Source organism: Symphalangus syndactylus, chromosome 10 (genome assembly GCF_028878055.3).
Source record: "Symphalangus syndactylus isolate Jambi chromosome 10, NHGRI_mSymSyn1-v2.1_pri, whole genome shotgun sequence".
NCBI classification, from domain to species: Eukaryota; Metazoa; Chordata; class Mammalia; order Primates; family Hylobatidae; genus Symphalangus; species Symphalangus syndactylus.
Genome location: NC_072432.2, coordinates 68,941,263 through 68,964,757, shown reverse-complemented (window position 1 = coordinate 68,964,757; position 23,495 = coordinate 68,941,263). Strand labels below are relative to the sequence as shown.

General features: G+C 38.6%; 1 pseudogene; it reads left to right on the top strand.

Annotated features, from left to right (window-relative positions):
* The first annotated feature begins 510 nt into the window (after window positions 1-510).
* On the top strand, window positions 511-23,262 carry LOC129492291 (UDP-glucuronosyltransferase 2B4-like; annotated as a pseudogene).
* Window positions 23,263-23,495: the final 233 nt, after the last annotated feature.

Genomic DNA, 23,495 nt, shown 5'->3' with positions numbered 1-23,495 from the left:
TGTCTATCCAAAATCACTGATATTAGCTGAATTACAGCACTTAAAAATCTAGGGCTAGGTGCGGTGGCTCACATCTGTAATCCCAGCACTTTGGGAGGCTGAGGCAGGCGGATCACAAGGTCAGGAGTTCGAGACCATCCTGCCGAATACAGTGAAACCCTGTCTCTACTAAAAATACAAAAAAATAGCTGGGCGCGGTGGCAGGCGCCTGTCTGTAGTCCCAGCTACTTGGGAGGCTGAGGCAGGAGAATGGCATGAATCCGGCAGGAGGAGCTTGCAGTGAGCTCTCAAAAAAAAATCCAAAAAGGGCATTAAACTCACTTGTGTAAACAGGTCATCTACCTATTATTTGTCTCTCTGTCATCCAAATGCTGTTAATATAATGTGTTTACTTTGAAGTGTAAAAGTTACATTTTAACTTCTTGACTGATTTAAACTGAATGTCACCATGAGAAATGACAGAAAGGAGCAGCAACTGGAAAACAAGCATTACATTGCATCAAGATATCTATGAAACGGACTTCAGCTCTTCTGCTGATACAGCTGAGCTGTTACTTTAGCTCTGGGAGTTGTGGAAAGGTGCTGGTGTGGCCCACAGAATTCAGCCACTGGATGAATATAAAGACAATCCTGGATGAGCTTGTCCAGAGAGGTCATGAGGTGACTGTATTGGCATCTTCAGCTTCCATTTCTTTTGATCCCAACAGCCCATCTACTCTTAAATTTGAAGTTTATCCTATATCTTTAACTAAAACTGAGTTTGAGGATATTATCAAGCAGCTGGCTAAGAGATGGGCAGACCTTCCAAAAGACACATTTTGGTCATATTTTTCACAAGTACAAGAAATCATGTGGACATTTAGTGACATGATTAGAAAATTCTGTAAGTATATAGTTTCAAATAAGAAACTTATGAAGAAACTACAGGAGTCAAGATTTGATGTTGTTCTTGCAGATGCTATTTCCCCCTTTGGTGAGCTGCTGGCTGAGCTACTTAAAATACCCTTTGTCTACAGCCTCCGCTTCTCTCCTGGCTACGCAATTGAAAAGCATAGTGGAGGATTTCTGTTAACTCCTTCCTATGTGCCTGTTGTTATGTCAGAATTAAGTGATCAAATGACTTTCATAGAGAGGGTAAAAAATATGATCTATGTGCTTTATTTTGAATTTTGGTTCCAAATGTTTGACATGAAGAAGTGGGATCAGTTATATAGTGAAGTTCTAGGTAAGTAACTTTTTCAACTGGTAACAAGAAGATTTAACTTTCTTGTACCTTTGCAGCTGAGCTTGTATAAAGCCATAAAGTCAGGGTAGTGGGGTATTTTTGTAATGAATTTATCAAAAGAAATTGTAAGATGATCTACCAAACTCACAAACACTATAGAAAATGTAAATTATAGGATCAGTTAAAACTCTGTGGCCATCACTCAGACAGAAGACTCCAGGAAGTCATAAACCTGTATATTAGTGCACCTAAGATTTCTTTAAGTAATCACATACCTGTTTTATTATACATTTTTTCATCTTTAAAAGAAAGTCAGACTTATCCAGAAACATCTTGATGAATGCATACTGGTAGATTAAGTAGTTACACATTTTTCTAGAACTATCTATATAACATTGCAGAAATTCTTTTTCCTTGTATATCTCAGTCTCATTATTTGAAAATTGCAATATGTACCCATGTTACTAGAAAGTTTCCTCCACAGTTGAGAGAAATAATGTCTCCATTTCAGAATCAAAAACCAATGCATGTTATTTGAATTTTCCAGTGTTTCTATTCTCCTTCACTAAAGGATTAGAAACCATTCATTTTAAGGCTCATCATCTTGTCAAAGTGTGAACATTGTTATAACTGTATAGTTTTTTTTGAAACTATGTCTCTTTATTTAAAAATACAAGCCAAATTAAGGTTGAACGCAAATTTCTATTTCAATAATTTCTCAAAATTTTCTAGCTGTAATTTGCAAACATATTTACCTAAAAACTAATAGTATTATGAGATTAGCATGAATCAAAAGCAGTAGTAGGTAAAAGGATTTCAGCCATAATTTCAAAATAATCAACAGTTAACTTGAAGAACCAAAGATAAAAGGACTAGATTAATGAATAGGAAATTAGACTATTTCTTAGAAAATTGTTTTTATGGGTACGGTAGAATTAATTGATCATGGAGCTCAAAGACTGGTTTATACGTATATCTGCTACTATTGAAGGTTTACAAAATAAAGAAATGGAGATTAATTCTCTATGTCTTGTTTGTGATTGTGAATATACTGATGTGACATTAGGGATGTAGTTTTCCCTCATGATTCTCTCACCACTTTGCCTTTCTTGTAAATACACATGGGTAAAATATATAATACATAAAAATTAAATTATGCCTATATATGAATATATGTATATTTTTTCAAGGCACAAACACTTCACCTACATTTTTGCCTACATTATTCTAACTTCTTTCAGAAAATTACCTAGTTTAATTATCTTGTGTCATCTATCTTTTCTTTTTCTTTTTTCCCGTCAGGAAGACCCACTACATTATCTGAGACAATGGCAAAAGCTGAAATATGGCTTATTCGAAACTAGTGGGATTTTCAATTTCCTCACCCAGTCTTACCAAATGTTGAGTTCGTTGGAGGACTCCACTGCAAGCCTGCCAAACGCCTACCTAAGGTAAACTACTACTGTTTGTTTTTTCTGCTTTGAATTTTCAGTGCAAATGGTTCTATATTCATTCAGAGTTTTTGACTTACACTGGAAGAAAGATGTAAGTGGGAAGAGTAAAGCAGATACCAATTAGAAACTCACGTACATGTTGATACTTTCACAAGTTTATGAATTTCATCATTATTACCAATAAAGAGGGATACTAAAGAGACTTTGAAAATAGGGTTGGTAAATTAAAGCTTTGATAATGCAACATATAAAAAGGTACTGGCCATTCATTCAAAGAATATTTATAAAGAGATTAGCACACACCACAGGTAAGTGTATGGGACACAGCTTCTATCCCAACACACCTTGCATTCTACTTTGAAAGATAGAATATATGCAAGTAATAAAAACTGTGTAAAAACTATTATCTCCAGAGAAAAACCAATGCTAAGGAAAACTCCACTATAGATAATAGAGAGTATCCTGGAGTCACTGATATTAATAATTTAGATGGGAGCTGAACTATATGAAGGAATAGGTAAAAGAATGAAGAAGAGAAAAAAAACACAAAAAGAAAAGCAGGTAAAGTGTTCAGGACAGTTCTCAAGACTCAAAGTTTAGTTTGCAAGGGAGATACTGAGTAAGAATCAGATGATGCTGATAGGCAAGATAAGAGCCCAATACTCCTCAGCAGTTGAAATATTTGTTAAGCACATTTAGGGACTACTAAAAAGAGTTAAGAAAAGAAAACATGTGATAAGATTATATTTAAAAAAAAAAGATTCCAAGATGTTCGATGGATTAAATTGTAGAAGGGCCAGACTAGAAAGAGCTGATCATTGAGGAAATTTTGTATGATTTCAGGTAGCAGATGATGGAAAAGTGGACTAGAAAGTGGATAGAATTACTTATGCCTACTTTTACAGTAATACTACTAACTTCCTATTGTGTTGTGCAGAAAAAGTTAATACAAATAAACCACTTAAACTGTCTCTGGCATATAGTTAGTGATTCAGAAACATTATTTTGCAATTGTGGTTATTTTTGTTATTATTAACACTATGAATTACTTAACATGTGTAAGTCACTTGAGATATTATTCCTTATTTAATAGAAACTAATTATTCAGCATTTCAAGATTATATTCTCTAACAAAGTCCTACCGGTCTTCTATATGACAGATACCCTATAGACTTGTTTAAAATAAGACATATCAATTTTGACAGTAAGATGAGCAAACCGAAATTGTAAAATTCTACCATAAGTGACAAGGATCTTCACCAGTATTCTAACTTATAAGAACATAATCCCTTACCAATATAAATATGTCATTCTATTCATATTTGCAGCCAGACCCAGTGTTCACTTGATTTTACTAAAGCATTTAAATGATTCTGCATTGAGATCCCAGAGGTTTACATCTTAGCATAAACATACCCTATTAGAGCAGGTGTTTTCTGCCTTAAGACAAGCAACCCAGTAAAGCTTCCTGGGATAGCTGGTGTCTCGACATCATAGGTGCCTGACAGAGAAGCACAGAAAAAATGAACAATGCATTTATAATAAAGACCAAATAATTTCTACCACTCGTATCCGAATTGTGCCCTCAGTTTATAATAACAAAAGAATTCTGTCATCATATAACATTATATTCTTTATGGAGGAACATAAGAATGTAATATATTTTAAATTGATATCACCCTTCTAAGAAATAGTAGAAAGTAAGCATTTTTATTACATTATATAATTTCTTAAGAGATAATTTTTGCCTACCTCCTTATTAACAGCAACATGAAACTGATATTTTATTCCATGGTTAAAATTCAATATCTATGTTGAATGCAAACTGTAGGGGCTTTCTATGGTAACTTTCTAAAGAGACAAAAGCTGAGGTGAGATTAATGAAAATTCTGTCCCAGCCTATCCTACTCTTGAAAGATTTCCCCACTCACATTAAGGGAAACTGACAGTGCCAGTAAGAGCGGGAAGAGAGTATGAGGTGTAGAAGGACAAGAAAAATATTGAATCATAGTACATGTGATAATTAATAATACTAGCTGTTGTTACTAACTTGTAGAAAGCTTTGAATGCAAGTCAATGGTTGTGAAAGCCTTTCTCTAATTGTTTATTATGTAAAATAATTGCAAACCCAATTTGCTTTCTATTCAATTAAATATTAGATTCTCAGATAATTTATGTATACTTTAAGAGAAAAGGACATTTGCCAAGTGTATTAAGCATTAAAAATGCATCTAGCCATTGGTTTTATAATATATTCACATGAAATCATACAGAGAAAAAATAAATCAAGATGTACATATTTAATATTTATGGAAAATATTCATAAAATAAACATCAAAAGTAATCAAACATCTTAAATTAAGGAATAATTAAAAACTTACACTAGATGCATACTATAACATTACAATAATTTTATCAATAAAATATTCAATTACAGTAAGCTATAATACAAGTGTGTCTGGAATTGGTGGGTTCTTGGTCTCACTGACTTCAAGAATGAAGCCACGGACCCTCGCGGTGAGTGTTACAGCTCTTAAGGTGGCACGTCTGGAGTTTGTTCCTTCTGATGTTCGGACGTGTTCGGAGTTTCTTCCTTCTGGTGGGTTCGTGGTCTCGCTGGCTCAGGAGTGAAGCTGCAGACCTTTGCAGTGAGTGTTACAGCTCTTAAGGTGGCACGTCTGGAGTTGTTCATTCCTCCTGGTGGGCTCGTGGGCTCGCTGGCTTCAGGAGTGAAGGTGCACACCTTCATGGTGAGTGTTACAGCTCATAAAAGCAGTGTGGACCCAAAGAGTGAGAAGTAGCAAGATTTATTGCAAAGAGTGAAAGTACAAAGCTTCCACAGTGTGGAATGGGACCCAAGCAGGTTGCCACTATTGGCTCGGGCAGCCCGCTTTTATTCTCTTATTTGGCCCCACCCACATCCTGCTGATTGGTAGAGCTGAGTGGTCTGTCTTGACAGGGCGCTGATTGGTGTGTTTACAATCCCTGAGCTAGAAATAAAGGTTCTCCAAGTCACCACCAGACTCAGGAGCCCAGCTGGCTGCACACAGTGGATCCCACACCAGGGCTGCAGGTGGAGCTGACTGCCAGTCCCATGCCATGCACCTGCACTCCTCAGCCCTTGGGTGGTCGATGGGACTGGGTGCTTTGGAGCAGGAGATGGTGCTCATCAGGGAGGCTTGGGCCCCACAGGAGCCCACGAAGAGGGTGGGAGGCTCAGGCATGGCAGGCTGCAGGTCCCGTGCAGTGCCGGTGGGCTGGCACTGCTGGGGTACCCAGTACACCTTCTGCAGCCACTGGCCTGGGTGCTAAGCCCCTCAATGCCCGGGGCCGGCAGGGTTGGTCAGCTGCTCCGAGTGTGGGGCTTGCCGAGCCCACGCCCACCTGGAACTCCAGCTGGCCCACAAGCATCATGTGCAGCCCCATTTCCCGCCTGCACGTCTCCCTCCACACCTCCGTGCAAGCTGAGGGAGCTGGCTCCAGTCTTGGCCAGCCCAGAAAGGGGCTCCCACAGTGCAGCGGTGGGCTGAAGGGCTGTTCAAGTGCTGCCAAAGTGGGAGCCCAGGCAGAGGAGGTGCCAAGAGTGGGCGAGGGCTGTGAGGACTGCCAGCATGCTGTCACCTCTCAATCCCCCCTCTAAACAGGACACCCCAACTGCTGTTGGGAATTTGGCCAATGACCACTCTAGCTACTTCCTGCTGGATAGGGATGAAGAAGAAGCCTTGCAGTTGTAGTTTCCTTCAGAGGGGAACTCTCTAGGCCAGGGGAAGTGCCAGCGGGACAGTCCAGGGGTCCTTTTCAGAAGTTGTTAGTTGAACTCATTTGGGGTTCCATTTGTAAGACCATCTGTAGCTTGATGGCCTCAATTCTAGGGGAAACAAATTTGAGCAAGAAGGTTAAAAATACAGGACCCAAAGGAAAGTAACAGCAAGATGGCTGCCAAGGGACCTAGAAAGGAGAGAAGCCATGTTGCCCAACTAAAGTGGTTGGTATAAGAATTTGAAAGGCGTTGTCTGATTTCAGAAGCCTTTTCCTCTAAACGCCAGGTGGCATCTCGTACTATCCCCGACTGGTTAATGTAAAAACAACACTCTTCCCCTAAGAAGGTGCAGAATCCTCCTTTCTCAGCAGTGAGGGGGTCTAGGCCTCGGCGGTTTTGGAGAGTCACTGCTGCCAAAGAGTCTATTTGGGATTTTAAAGTAAGAATAGATTTTGTTATTTCTTGCAAACTGTTTGAGAGGCAGATATGGGTGGAAGATCCACATAAGTAGAATATGCCTTGGCTGTGTAGATAGAAATTTCCCCTGGCTTTTAAAGGAATAGGGTACACTGTTTATTCTTTACTACTTCCATTTCTCTCTTTCTCTCTTAGATTTCTTCTTCGTCTCTTCCTCTCTTTTTAACTCTCTCTTTGACTTTCTGTGTCTGTCCCTCTTTCTCTCTGACTTCTTGTCTCTTCCTCTCTGTCTCTTTCTTTGACTTCCTGTCTCTTTCTTTCCTTTCTGCTGCCTCTTCCAGCTGCTTATGCTACTGTTCTCCCCTCGCCTTCCCATTTTAATGGCTTTGTCAGTGTAAGATTCCCACCTCATTGGGTTGCTGCACCATGTGCAATAACTCCATAACTTCCCTGTGGTATTTAATGGGGGTTCCCCTAGAGGTTAGGAACTCACTCTCTTTCCATATTGCAGCATGGGCATGTAGGATTAGATAAGCGTACTTGCTATCTGTATACACATTTATTTTTTTTCCATTTCCCAGTTCTAAGGCTCAGGTAAGTGCCACTAGTTCGGCTAACTGGGCACTGGTCCCTGAGGCAAGAGGCTTAGTTTCAAGTATGGTTACATCACTAACTATGGCGTAACCTGCCCTTCATATCTCATTCTCCACAACTGAACTTCCATCGGTATATAGGTTAAGGTCAGGATTAGTTAAGGGGACTTTTAAGAGATCATCTTTGGCAGCATAAGTCTGGACTATAATTTGTTGGCAGTCATGCTCAATTGGTTCCCCATCCTCTGGGAGAAAAGTGGCAGGGTTGAGGGCCACGCATGTGCATATTGGAAGTACCGGTCCCTCAAAGAGTAGTGCCTGGTATCTAAGTAGGCAGTTGTGTGATAGCTGTAAACTTCCTTTGGCACCTAGTATGCCATTTACATCATGAATTGTCCAGACAGTGAGATCCTTTCCTTGTATTATTTTGATAGCCTCTGACACTAAGACGGCCACTGCTGCAACTACCCTTAAACAGTGAGGCCAGCCTTTTGCTACTACATCAGTTTCCTTACTTAGGTATGCCACTGGTTGTGGGGTTGTCCCATGAGTCTGAGTAAGGACTCCAAGAGCTATCCTGGCTCTCTCTGTGACATATAAAGAGAAGTTCTGTCATGTGGGAAGGCTTAAAGCTGGAGCTTGTACTAGGGCCTGCTTTAAGGTTTTGAAGGCTGTTTCTGCCTCTGGTTCCCTTTTGACTAGATGAGTACTTGCCCCCTGGGTTTCCTTGATTAGAGAATAGAGGGGCCTGGCTGTCTTGCTGTATCTAGGGATCCATAGTCCGCAAAAGCTGGTAATTCCAAGGAACTCCCTCAACTGTTTTAATGTCTTAGGGTGAGTATAAGCCAATATAGGCTGTATTTGTTCCTTGCTGAGGGCCCTGGTCCCTTTGGCTAAGATTAAGCCTAGATATTTAACCTGCTGTAGGCAAAGCTGGGCCTTCGACCTAGACACCTTGTACCCTTGATTAGCTAGAAAGTTCAAGAGATCTAGAGTAGCCTGCTGGTAAGAGGCTTCCGAACTGGTAGCCGAAAGTAAATCATCCACATATTGAAGAATCAGAGTGCCTGGACTTGAGAAGTGGCCTAGATCTTGGGCCAGTGCCTGACCAAACAGATGAGGGCTATCCTTAAACCCTTGGGGCAAGACCGTCCATGTAAGTTGGGACATGTAGTCAGTGGGATCCTCAAAAGCAAAGAGGAACTGGGAATCAGAGTGCAGGGGAATACAGAAAAAGGCATCCTTGAGGTCCATAACCATTAACCATTCTGCTTCCTCTGGTATTTGAAAGAGCAGGGTATAGGGGTTGGGTACACCTGGATATAGTGGAATTGCTGACTCATTAATGAGTCTAAAATCTTGCACTAGTCTCCACTGACTATTCAGTTTTTGTACTCCCAAAATTGGGGTGTTGCAGGGACTGCTGCATTTCCTTACTAAGCCTTGAGCTTTCAAATATTTAACAATATTCTGTAATTCTTTATGAGCTTCAGGCCTTAAGCGATATTCCCTTTGTTTGATAAGGAAAAATGGTGGGATCTTTTAACCTGATTTGGACTGGATGGGCATTTTTTGCCCTTCCAAATTGTCCTTCCAATGCCCAGACTTCAGGGTTGATTCCCTCCTCAAGTAGGAGACAACAAATGGATAACTTGTTCCCCATATTCATGTAGATAATAGCTCCAGCCTTGGCTAATATATCCCTCCCTAATAAGGGTGTGGGACTTTCAGGCATAACAAGAAAGGCATATGAAAAGAGCAAAGTCTCCCAATTACAACTGAGGAGGTGGGAGAAATACCTGGTAACAGGCTGTCCCAGGATTCCTCGGATGGTAATGGACCTTGAGGACAGTAGCCCAGGACAGGAGATTAACACTGAGAAGGCCGCACCAGTGTCCAGGAGGAAGTCAATTTCCCGGCCCTCAATAGTTAAACATACCCAGGGCTCAGTGAGGGTGATGACGTGAGCTGACACTTGCCCTGGGCACCCTCAGTCCTGTTGTTGGATCATCTGGTTGGGGGCTTCTGACCCAGAGAACCTTCATCCTCTGAGGCAGTGCACCTTCCAGTGATTGCCTCGGCATAGTGGACATGGACGAGGGGGCAGCTTGTTTCTCATTGGACAATCTTTTTTAAAGTATCCTAGTAAACCACACTGATAACAAGCCCTACCAGGTGATTGGCCTGCTCCATTTTCTGTCCTCTCTGAACCACCAAGCTTTGTTTGTCTGAGGGCCATGACTAAGGCTGCGGCCTTTCTCTGATCTCGCTTTTCCTTTTGGGCCTGTTCCTCTTGGTCCCTATTATAGAACAGCGAGATTGCCAGGTTTAATAATGCCTCTAGATTTTGTTCAGGGCTTAGGGCTTGCTTTTGGAGCTTTCTCCTGCTATCTGCAGCTGATTGGGTAATAAACTTATCTTTTAGAATCAACTGACCCTCAAGTGATTCAGGTGACAGGGGAGTGTACTTTCTTAAGGCCTCTCATAGCCACTCGAGGAAGGCAGAAGGATTTTCTTCCTTTTCCTGAGTTATGGTGGACATCATTGAATAATTCATGGACTTTTTTCTAGTTCTCCTTAGTCCTTCTAGAATACGGGTCAACAGATGTTTATGACACCAGTTTCCATGATCTGAGTCAAGGTCCCAGTGGGGATCCACACAGGGGATTGGCTTGCTGACCAGTAGGGAATTTGTCCCTTTCTTCGGTTGTCATTCTATCATTTACTTGACTAAGATACCAGGTATCTCCAAACTCTCAGGCTGCAGCTAAAGCCTCATTCTTTTCATTAAAAGCCAGAGTTTGATCTAACAGTAGCATGACATCTCTCCAAGCGAGGTCAAAGGTTTGCCCTAGACCCTGTAGGACATCTATGTACCTAACAGGATCATCTGAAAACTTCCCCAGGTCTGCCTTGATCTGTTTTAAATCAGAGATGGAGAAGGGGACAGGTACCCAGGTTGGGCCAAATTCCCCTCCCCCTACAGCTTGAAAGGGACATAACGGATAGCCCGGGGGGTTTTGTGGACCTTTGGAGATTTCTTTGCTTAATTCCTTCTGGGCTGGGGAGATTAGAGGAGGATTATCATTAATAGGAAGGGGAGCTGTAGGAAGGCTAGGATATGGGGGTAAGCTGAGAGGTCCTGTGGGATGTAAATTGCAAGCTTTGCATAGTTGTGTATTCTCCCTCAATGAAAAGAAAGCTTGGACATAAGGTATTTCACTCCATTTGCCTTCCCTCTAACAGAAAAAGTCAAGCTGGAGGTTAGAATTGTAATCTGTACTTCCCTCAGGTGGCCATTTTTCCCCATAAGAGAGAGAATATTGGGGCCAAGCTCTAGTGCAGAAAAAAATGAGCCACCTCTTTTTCAGGGTTTCTGGGTCAAATTGGTCCCAATGGCTTAGGATGCATTTCAAGGGTGAGCCTGTTGATGCCTGAGTGTTTCCCATCTGAAAGACAAAACTGCCCATAGTTTTGGCTTATTTTTTTTCTCCCCCTGCCCAAGAACCTGCAATAGTCCCTGGACCCTGCCTGATCGGAATAGTTGCACTCACTGACACAGCAGCAGAAACACTAGTTTTCCTCCCAGACCACATGGAGGACCGAGGAAGGTCAGATTTAGTGGTCCTTACCAACACATTCTCGAAAACCTGCACCCTTGCCTGTCCTCCTAGACCACAAGGAGGACCAAGAAACATCGGATTTAGTGAACCTTACAGATGAATTCTTGAAAACCTGTTAGAGTCCTAAGCATTCTCCTGTTAGTATTGGGACATTACCCCTTTTCTAGAAAGATGTTATGCCCCAAAAATGAAGTGCAAGGCCATACCCTGAGGGAGGGAAGGGATCTCCAGAGTTGGAGGAGTGACACCTTTTGTCCTCACTTATAAGAATAGGAAGGATAAAATTTCTGAGGCTCCCCATATCCTAGCTTCAGGAATAGCTTTTGTTAGGCCTGTTAGTCTGAGGAGGGATCCTAAAATTCCAGGTAGTCCCCACTATGACGGGGCTTTGGGCAAAAATTGTGTCTTTCTGATTGGTGAGCCCGGGTGCCTAAAGAAGGTAACAGAGTCCTGGAGTTTATATTAGAAATAATTCTTATAGGAGAAACTAGAAAAGCACCAGAGACAGTAAGCAATTTTTAGAAGCGGGACTAACCTCATAGAAGAGAGGTGAGAGGAAGTTTGTCTGGCAGGCATTAAGACCCAGGGGGCAAGGGTGAGGATAGATAGGATAGAAGGGTGAGTGTTGCTTGGGCGACATGCTTTTGAGAGTTCCGCTCATGGCCGCAGGGTCAACCAACTTGTTGTTGGGACCCTGGAGCTGCATGGCTTTCCTCTCTGTCAACCCTCAGCTCAGCCCAGAAGTACAGGAAAACTGGAAGCTGGTTCTAGGCAAACCAATGGTCCCAAGTCCAAAGAGTCGGGGGTTTTTAGAGAGCCCTTTCCCCGAAAGCCTGAGACTGGTGTTTTTAGTCCAGTGGCCACGCTAGTCGCTTTTAACTGGCTGACAGTTGCCCGGTATTTAGCACCCGAATTCTAAGGAAAAATAGGACAGAATAGCAAGCGAAAGGGGTCCGACGGTACTCACTGCTTGGCCATAGGCCATTGTCTCACCGCTCAGCTATAGGTGATGGTCTCACCGCTCGGCGATTGTCTCACCGCTTGGCGATAAGCAAAAGTCCCATCTGTGTCCCCAAAATGTGTCTGGAATTGGTGGGTTCTTGGTCTCACTGACTTCAAGAATGAAGCCACGGACCCTCATGTTGAGTGTTACAGCTCTTAAGGAGGCGCGTCTGGAGTTTGTCCCTTCTGATGTTGGGATGTGTTTGGAGTTTCTTCCTTCTGGTGGGTTCGTGGTCTCACTGGCTGAGGAGTGAAGCTGCAGACCTTCGCGGTGAATGTTACAGTTCTTAAGGCGGCACATCTGGAGTTGTTCGTCCCTCCCAGGGGGCTCTTGGTCTTGCTGGCTTCAGGAGTGAAGCTGCAGACCTTCACGGTGAGTGTTACAGCTCATAAAAGCAGTGTGGACCCAAAGAGTGAGAAGTAGCAAGACTTATTGCAAAGAGTGAAAGTACAAAGCTTCCACAGTGTCGAAGGGGACCCGAGTGGGTTTCCACTGCTGTCTCGGGCAGCCTGCTTTTATTCTCTTATTTGGCCCCACCCACATCCTGCTGATTGGTAGAGCTGAGTGCTCTGTTTTGACAGGGCACTGATTGGTGCATTTACACAAGTAAGATGAGGTAGAAAATTATAAATATTACAGGATGACATATTTTTTGTAGGAGGAAAAGGTATATACAATCAGAATAGAATTGTCTAAATAAATATCGCAAGTGTACATTGAGCTATAAAGATAGAACCAAAGCCATGATGAAAACATATGTAGTTTACAAGGTGACATCTCTAGACAGAAATTTTAGAAAAAAAAAAAATTTTCTTTTTAGAACTTGCAATACTTTTATAAAATACCTTACATACATAGTGTATTATTATTTTAAAGTTGTCACAGAATGGGAAACAACCAGTCTACATCAATAATGAATCCCCTTTAGGGATTATATTACTTTAACTCTGGGTGGATGAAGGTGGGTCCGGACATCAAGCCACTGAAACAAAACACTGAACGTAAGTTACATCAAATGTGGCTACAGGTAACTGTGATCACACACAATACCTGGATATCCTATGTATTATCTTGAATAACAGAACAATGACTCTCACATCATTAACACTGATGTCTTAAGATTAAAAATCATATTTTAAAAAATACTCAGCCATATGTGGTCTGCAAATAAACATTTGGAATCTTTTTTTCTTTGTTTTGTAAAGAACACTTAAGAAAAATTTTACCCCGATGATTAAATCTGAAAGTATTTAAATTTCAAAATTGGCGTAGATTGGGGAACACTGGTTAGAATGATTCCCAATAAATTCCAGCCAAGTACATCTTCACTAAGATTTTTATGTAGTGTGAGTGAGCTACTCAACAGGGTGACCAAATCTCTGCAGAAAGGCCTGGCAGTCTCTCGCATTCTGGTGCAAGTGCTGCTGCCTCTGAGACACAGAAAAGTGATGATGAGAGTTCCTCACATGCAGTTATAAATAGAACATTAATTTAACAGTGTGATTTCTGGGAAAAATTGTTCTACTTAAACAATCACCAGAAAAATATAGTCATTCTACTATGTAACTACATACTGTACGATTCTGTATTACAAATGAGACTCTTAGAAACAATTCATAGAAATTCCAAACCACAATAGCAGACTCCAGAATGTCAGTGATTCTTAACCATCACCTTTTACAATTACTTTTTTTCTCTTTTGAAAAAAGACTGGAAAACTCTGACAAACTTTAAGTGAAGTGTAAAGGATTATAGAATAAGATAAATGTAGGTTTACATAATCCCAGCTGTGAGGAACTTTTCCTCAGTGCTCAGAGTCAGGGAAGTCAACCACTAATGACTTCCAACTAAAATAATTCTACAGAAAACCTGCCTAAAATAAACATATTTGATTTAGCAGAACAAAAATACAGCATTAAAGCCAACTGGTGCCACTTTAAAGAACCTATATTAGTACTTAAATATTATAAGTGAAGAGTTTGGGTATCTCCTCAAATACTGTGTAATAGCTCTATTTCATTACTCCCTTTCACAAATGTACACACATACACACACACATATTTACACAAAGACCCTTAACAGAGGCAACCTATCTCATATTATACATATTGCAAAAAAAAAAACTGAGTAATTGAGCCAGTTAAAAAACATCCTTTACTCCAATAATTCCTCATAATACTTGATTTTCTCTCTTTTTATAACAATTCTTTCACAGTGCTTGCTGTGCTGATAATCTATTATGATGGAACAAATTCTTTTTTTTCAAAGGAAATGGAAGAATTTGTCCAAAGCTCTGGAGAAAATGGTGTTGTGGTGTTTTCTCTGGGGTCAATGGTCAGTAACACGTCAGAAGAAAGGGCCAATGTAATTGCATCAGCCCTTGCCCAGATCCCACAAAAGGTAAGTTAAAATGCTTTAATGTTGTGAAAAATTATTGAAGGAGGCTGTTAAAGTTTGTAAAGAATCCAATTTTAGAAACTTCCTGCCTATAAATTTAGCTGTTGGGAAAGCACTAATTATCTCAGATATTAATTCAAAATCAAAAATATATGTGGAAGATGCTAAAATAATACAGAGGGTGTTTTTCATTGCTAATTAATTTGGCATTAATATTGTGATCAGGAATAAATATAATTAAGAGTTGCAGGTAAAGTTTTGGTATCATCATATTGGGGTCAGGTAAGAGCTATCACTAAATTCTACTCCTGTGATTTGATCCTTTTGTTTAAGAAATCCTGAGGGCACGGTACACCCTACAGATATTAGAAAACGTTACATTTTAGAGAGTAACTTCACTAGCACAATAACAATAGCAGGTATTTCAAAAAGGCTGACATGCATCATGCAGTTTAGTGTTGCCATGTTACCCAGCCTCGTGTACTTCCTGTACATTTTGGAATAGGCCTATTCAAGTGATATTCAGGGTACTATTCAGAGAAAGGAAGGCCTAGGCTGTCAGACAACTAATGTAAGGACCCGCAGAGCTAGGCAGATTTGGAGAAAGAGAAAAAGCAGCCTGCTTTTCTGGACAGGGCCTAGCCAATGTCTGAAGTAGGAAAATGAAAGAGAAAGGGTGGAGATGGATCCTGCTCTGAGGGTGGACCCTGTGTAGTATAAAATGTGGCCCCACAAGGACATTGTACTATGAGATTAACAATTCCTCCCAATGGAGGCAGCTGGATGAAATATAGGAAGGATTCAAGCAGAAGGAAGCCAGGCAGGGGAACCAGTTCAGATGCCCCCTCCATAGAGCATGGTAGGAACATATTTTCTTTTATGTAGAATAAAATGTGTATTTGTCAATTACTTTTTAGCTCCCTGTCTGACATAGCCTTCTTGTAATTACCTATGCTAATATTTTGCCAAAAACTCAAAGTTCTTTCACACTGATGTAACAAATAGAACTTAAACACCATATTTTTTTTTTTAATGTATAAGGATTCCTTGGGGGTTCCAAAATTAGTAACTTAAACATAAAAATATCTCAGCTACAGCAAAACATATGAATCACTGTTGTCAAAATTTTATATCACATTTTCTAAGTGTTAACAGTCAGTTGACCAAAATTCAGCAAAATACAATTTTGAATTTATTCAAGAGTTGTATTTTTATTTATGGTACCAACAGGTTCCTCATTTCTACATTGACAAAATATCCAAAATTAGCAATACTGAGAATACTCTGAATTTGTGTCAAAAATTGTCACTTGAAATTTTTCTTGGAAGTAGTTCTTGATAATTTGTAATTTCCAAGAAGTTATACATGCTACCTTTGCAGCATTAATTGACTTCTTCCAAGTAGCTTATTTTATAGACTTTCATTTTTGTCAATCAAAGGATATCAAGCTCTATTAAAATGACTTATAGACAAGTAGATATAAGTGAACTACTTCCCGTATTACTCAAAAAAATGAATAAATTAATATTAAATTTGGTAGATGAAAACTCATACATAAAACAAAATAAGCATATAAGTCATTAGAAAATTGGTATTGCATTTTCACACTTGAATTATGACTACCTAAAATTTTTAATGCATATAATTATTAAAATTTTGTATATTTTTAAAATTAAGTTTTATTTTTAAACTTTTAATTTCAAGGGTAAATGTGGAGTTTTGTTACATAGGTAAACTTATGTCTTGGGGTTTGTTGTATGAACTGTTTCATCATACAGGTAGTAAGACTAGTACTTTTTAGTTATTTTTCCTGATCCTTTCTCTCCTCCCAACGCCCACCCTCCAATAAGCCCCAGTGTATGTTATTCCTCTCTATATGTTCATGTGTTCTCATCTTTTAGCTTCCACTTATAAGTGAGGGCATGTGGTATTTGGATTTCTGTTCCTGTGTTTGTTTGCTAAGGATAACGGCCTGCAGCTCACTTACATTCCTGCAAAATACATGATCTTGTTCTTTTTTATGGCTACATAATATTTCATGGTGAACATGTACCACATTTTCTTTATCGAATCCATCATTGATGGGCATTTAGATTGATTTCACGTCTTTGCTATGGTGAACAGTTTTATATAGAATAAAATGTATATTTGTCTGTAATAAACATACATGTGCATGTTCTAATTTGTAGTCCTTTAGATACATACCTAGTAATGGGATTGCTGGGTTGAATGGTATTTCTGCCTCCAGGATTTTGAGGAATCGCCATGCTGTCTTCCACAATGGTTGAACTTACAGTCCCTTCAACAGAGTATAAGCATTTCTTTTTCTATACAACATCCCAAGCATCTGTTATTTTTTGAGTTTTTAATGATGGCCATTCTGACTGGTGCGATATGGGATCTCTTTGTGGTTTTGACCAGTGATGTAAAGCTTTTTTTCATATAGTGGTTTGCATATATAGTTTTCTTTTGAAAAGTGTAACAACTTTTTAAATACTTGAACATTTCATTGATAGTCTTATTTGTCTAAGCTACTATTTTGAAAAATCATGATTTCCTTATATACCTAATTATAAAATTAAGGAAATGAAATATGAGTATTCTATTTACATCAGTCTGAGTAGTTCTTGTTACTTAACATCCCTTGTTCTCATTGTTAATCTCTTTAGATTTCTAACATTCTATGACTTTTGAGTTCCACTCATGGAATAAGATATATTCTTCACTGAAACAGGTTCTGTGGAGATTTGATGGGAATAAACCAGACACTTTAGGACCCAATACTCGGCTGTACAAGTGGATACCCCAGAATGATCTTCTTGGTAAGTCTCTGGAGAACAAGTACTGAATGTATTAGTAACAGATTATTAGAGTGTTAGTAGTTCTCATGAAACAAGCTTACTGGACATTTATTATGGAAAAACTTTAAAATAAAATGAAACTTCTTTTTGTATTTATTTTCCAGTCCTGGGGGAAAAGAATAAATGATAATTGTTTGCATTTTGGGATATACACCCACATTCTTAATAATCAGAGTCAGAGTATCTTTATTTCAGGTGTTATTACCTCTCACAGAATTTTTCTGGCACTTCTTGGGTTGTCTTCCTTTCTCATATTTCTACAACTTTACACCTGTTCTTTCCTCCTCTGTAGGGTTATTTCAAATGTCACTAAAAATAACAGCCCTTCTGCTATCACCAGGGACACTGCATCTTCTGTAGGATTAAGTCCCTAATCTTAATCAAAAAGTGATGACACATTTCATAATGAAATGTGACCTGTCTTTCCTCAATTCTAGCACCACCACCACCTCACTGCCTGCTGCCTTGCACACCCCACATATTTCACTGCATGGTCGTACTTAAGAGAACATATTCTGGCTGGGCACAGTGGCTCATGCCTGTAATCCTAGCAGTTTGGGAGGCTGATGCAGGCAGATTGACTGAGCTCAGGAGTTCGAGACCATCCTGAGCAACATGGTGAAACTCCATCTCAATTAAAATACAAAAAAGTAACTGGGCATGGCTGTTTGCCCCTGTAGTCCCAGCTACTCTGAAGGCTGAGTAGGAGAATTGCCTGAACCTGGGAGGTGGAGGTTGCAGTGAGCCGAGATTGCACCACTGCACTCCAGCCTGGGCAACAGAGGGAGACTCCATCTCCATTAAAAGCAAAAAACAAAAAATAAAAAAACAAGAACACATTCTTACATGCCCATTCCTTTTCTGTGCTTTTTTCTTTTTTGCACGTTATATTTCCTTATCTAAATTGCACTTTTTTGTTAGTTCAATTGGTAATCTTGTATTAATTTTTTCAGTCTGAAGTTAAACACACCACATAGCCTTCACTTACATCTCCAGCAGAAGTAGGTGCCCCTTCCTCTGAAGTCTGAAAAGCAACTTGAATTCAGTTCAGTGTGTTATCTAGGAAACACTGTCACATTCAGATTCTTCCATTGTGCATTTCTCATTTTATTCCTATGAGTAATTTTGCTAAAATTCATCCAATCCTAGGTCACCGAAAAACCAGAACTTTTATAACTCATAGTGGAGCCAATGGCATCTACGAGGCGATCTACCATGGAATCCCTATGGTGGGCGTTCCATTGTTTGCAGATCAACCTGATAACATTGCACACATGAAGGCCAAGGGAGCAGCTGTTAGTTTGGACTTCAACACAATGTCGAGTACAGACTTACTCAATGCACTGAAGACAGTAATTAATGATCCTTTGTGAGTAGAACTTTTTTTTTACTCAGTGGTGTTTATAGATAGTTTCTCTTGTCAATAGTGAGTATGACTTTTATCCTTTTTATAAGATACTGATTTTAAAAGAATTTAAATGATTTAAACAATCTGAAATCTGCTTTTATTTTTGAGTGATTATTTAAAAATTGTATTTGAACCACATACATTTAATGAATAATCAATTATTGAAATAATTTCCTACACAAAAATAATTTTAAGGGGATATAGATAATAAGACATTTTAAAATAAATTTTACGTAATCAATTCACAGTAGAAAGATAAACTTGAAGTAATGTAATAAAATATTTTAATTTAATATCTAAAATGTCTCAAAGTGTATCTGTTTTCTCACTGAAAATTTTATTTTTATTATCATTATTGTAACAGACTTGATAATTAAATTTAATTTCCATAGCATAAAACCCACCTATTTAAGTATAAAATCCAAATATATTTAGTATGCTTACAGTCATGAAGCCATCACCATCATATAATTTTAGAACTTTTGTATCAACGTGAAAGAAGCCATAATGTTATAGAAGTCACTTCGCATGACCCCTTAGCCCTAGGCTAACACCAATTTGCTTTCCTTCTCTATAGATTATTCTCTCTACATATTTCATATAAACTGAATCATATAATTTATGATGTGTAAATGACTTCTTTTACCAAGTACAATTTTTGTTACTTTTTGTGGTTTTTAGCTTTATTTATATTGTGTGTATTAATAGTTCACTTATTTTTGCAGCAATATATTTTATAATATGGGTATGCCATATTTTATTTATCTCTTTATTAGCTCATTCACCTTTTGATTGTTTCCAGTTGTCGCTATTAGGAACATTGCTACATGTTTTTGTATGGACGTGATTTCATTTCTTTTGGGTTGATACTAGAAGTGGAATTCCTGGCTCTTGTAGGAACTGTGTTTATGAAAATTGTCAAACTGTTTTCCAAATGCTTGTTCCATTTGTCATTACCACCAGCAATACAGGAAGGCTCCAGTTCGTCCACATTGTTGTCAACACCTGTTATTATTTGTCTTTTTGTTATACCATTCTTGGTGGGTGTAAAAAGACCTCTCATTGTAGCCTTGGATTGCATTTTGATTATGGCCAAAGATGTTGATGATCTTTATATGTGGTTACTGACCATGCATATACCTTCTTTGGAAAAATGTCTATTTTAATCTTTGAAACATTTTAAAACTTTGATACTGGTCTTATTATTGAGTTTTATATAAGAACTGTTTATGTATTATGGATACAATCCCATATGAGATATATAATTTATAAGTATTTTGTCTCATTCTTGGTGTACTAACATTTTACATTTTTGATGATGGTCTTCGAAGCACAGGAATTTTATTTTTAGTGAGTAAAATTTTTGATAATTGATTTATTCATACTCCAAAGAAAACAATGTGCAAAATGCCTTGCCCAACCCAGCTACTATCAATTCAGCATTCATAACTACTATTAATAATGTTTTTATGTAAAGAGGGCTTCGCCTAAAGGAATAGTTTAAATGTACTTTATCACAAAGAGAATAGAAGGATAATGCATGATAAAAGTACCTTTAAAGAATACAGGAAATAATTGGAAAAGAAACATAAAACAGGTTAGACAAATAGAAAAGAAATATAAAATAAGGTAGTAAATTTAAATGTGAATATACAGATACTTCCATTAAATCTAAACTGACCTGAAAAATAAGACCAAATAATGAGTAAGGACATAAAACATTTGAAGAACACAATTAACAATTGTAATGTTGTAATGTAACATAACATACACACACACACATATATATAACTTATACATATGTATTCTATATATCAACTGGAAGGCGTATTTTTCTAGAGCATGTTGAATAGGCAAAAGTTATTTGAAGTTACATGGGGAGGGTCATAAATCAAGATTCAGTATGTATAAAAAGATTCAATATCATAAAGAGTATAAGATCCAGCCATAGTGAATGTGAGAAATTATAAAAATGATAACTAAAAAATCTTTAAATCTTGAACATTAAACACACTTTAGAGTATTTTAAAGTAAAAAAGTAAATCATAATTGTGCATGCACTTTTATTTCAACAATTCCACTCTCAATTACATAGGAAAAGATATGTATAAATTTGTAAGCCTATTGCTATATACAAGAATGTTTATGACAGAATTATTAATAGTGTCCAAAACTTGTTGGCACTCAAATGTCTATTGATTATAAACTAAAAAGATAGTCTGTGGTATTCTCAATCAATTAAATACTACACAGCAACAGAATTAAACCAACAACTGCTACATTAAAAAATAAAAAGACACTTTGGGAAGCCAAGGCAGGTGGATCATGATGTCAGGAGTTCGAGACCAGCCTGACCAACATGCTGAAAACCTTGTCTCTACTAAAAATACTAAAATTAGCCGGGCATGGTGGTGCATGCCTGTAATTCCAGCTACTCAGGAGGCTGAGGCAGGAAAATTACTTGAACCCGGGAGGTGGAGGTTGCAGTGAGCCGAGATCATACCACTGCACTCCAGCCTAGGTGACAGAGTGAGACTCCATCTCAAAAAAACAGAAAAAAAAAGGAGTTTATATTACATAATTAATTTAATTACATAAGCAAGCAAAGCTGAAGTATGACATTCGAAGTCAGGTTAACACTTAATTGGAGGACAAAAGCAGTGACTAAAATGGTCCAGGAAAAGAGTTCTTCTAAGAAGATTCTGATACCTTCTATCATGATCTGAGAGATAATGGTATCTTCACTTCAAAATAATGTTTAAGATGATCTTACCTTATTGGGCTGTTTCCCTTAGTGTATGTACACTTACATTATGTGGTTTATGCTTAAATGTGTATTTTAGAAGACATATAATGTATTTTAAGATTATAGGCATCAAATAAGTTCAAAATAAGCACAAAAAGTAGAGGAAATCCCAGGGGTTCTATCATAGTGTGGCCAGGAAAAGCCTCTCTTATTGGTAACATTTAGAGGGTTGCCTCAAAAAGAGATAGAAGCATGCTTTGGGTTGTTGCAAAAAGAATACTCCAAGCGTGGGTAGAGGGGAGGCAATGTGTAAGACACTAAGATGGGAGCTTAAAGAAAAATATAAGGCCAATGTCCCTAGAAGACCTAGTGGGCATGGGAAAGTGTTTGGAGAAGAGCTTGCCAGTGTCTGATAATGCAGGATCCTGAGGACCAAATAACAGAGTTGGATTTTATTCTTGATACGATGAAAAGCCAGGCAAAAGTCTTAACCAGGGGAGTATCATAATCTGACTTTTATTTCAAAAAAATCATTCTGGCTACTGGGTGGGAAACAGTAGGACACAAAGAGTAGAATAGAAGCAGAGCACGTGGCTATGAGGCAGTTCACCCACATGACACAACTCCTCTTTAGAAACTTAAAGATGATAATTCTCAAATTGTATTTTAACTATATATCTTTCACCACTTAAAAGGGCTCATGATGCTGACCATGATTTTACAGGCCTGCTGGAGAACTAAAGGAGTGTAATTGGATATTTCATAACACAAAGATAAATGTTTAAGTGATAGGTAGCTTTTCTTCATGATGTGATTATTTCACATTGCAGCCTGTATCAAAACATCTCATGTACCTCATAAATAAATACCCCTACTATGTACCCACAAAAACTAAAAATTAAAAAAAAAATAAAATTGCTCATATGTTCTCTGCCTCAAATAATTAACTTTCTCACCTGACCTTCCATTTTTACTTTAAAAACATTTGTCAAATATGAAATACCAATTTAAAAGCCAAACTTTCTATGATGATTCAAATTAAAATACACACATTCTATGTCAATTCTATGATGTTTATTTTGAATCATTTGGCACTTTAAAAACCTTTCATGGACTTGATGTGCTCAGGCAAATTAACTTACCCTCTCTTTTATTGAGAGGGAAGTCTCACTTTGTCACCAGGCTGGAGTGCAGTGGTGTGATTGTGGCTCACTGCAACTTCCGCCTCCTGGGTTCAAGCGATTCTCCTGCCTCAGCCTCTGAAGTAGCTGTGACTACAGGAAGGTGCCACCACGCCTGGGTAACCTTTTTTCTTTTTTTTTTTTCGTATTTTTACTAGAGACGGGGTATCACCCTGTTAGCCAGGATGGTCTTGATCTCCTGACCTCGTGATCCACCCGCTTCGACTTCCAAAAGTGCTGGGATTTCAGGTGTGAGCCTCTGCGCCTGGCCAAATTAACTTACTTTCAATGTTGATACCTTTCTGCTTATCGTTTAGATATAAAGAGAATGCTATGAAATTATCAAGAATTCATCATGATCAACCAGTGAAGCCCCTGGATCGAGCAGTCTTCTGGATTGAGTTTGTCATACGCCATAAAGGAGCCAAACACCTTCGGGTTGCAGCCCCCGACCTCACCTGGTACCAGTACCACTCTTTGGATGTGATTGGGTTCCTGCTGGCCTGTGTGGCAACTGTGATATTCATCATCACAAAATGTCTGTTTTGTGTCTGGAAATTTGTTAGAACAGGAAAGAAGGGAAAAAGAGATTAGTTACGTCTGAGGCTGGAAGCTGGGAAACCTGATAAATGAGACTCCTTCAGTTTATTACAAAAAGAAGAGGTTGTGATACAAGAGATTCCTTTCTTCTTGTGACAAAACATCTTTCAAAACTTATCTTGTCAAGTCAAAATTTGTTTTAGTACCTGTTTAACCGTTAGAAATACTTCATGTCAAGGAGGAAAACATTAGGGAAAACAAAAATGATATAAAGCCATATAAGGTTA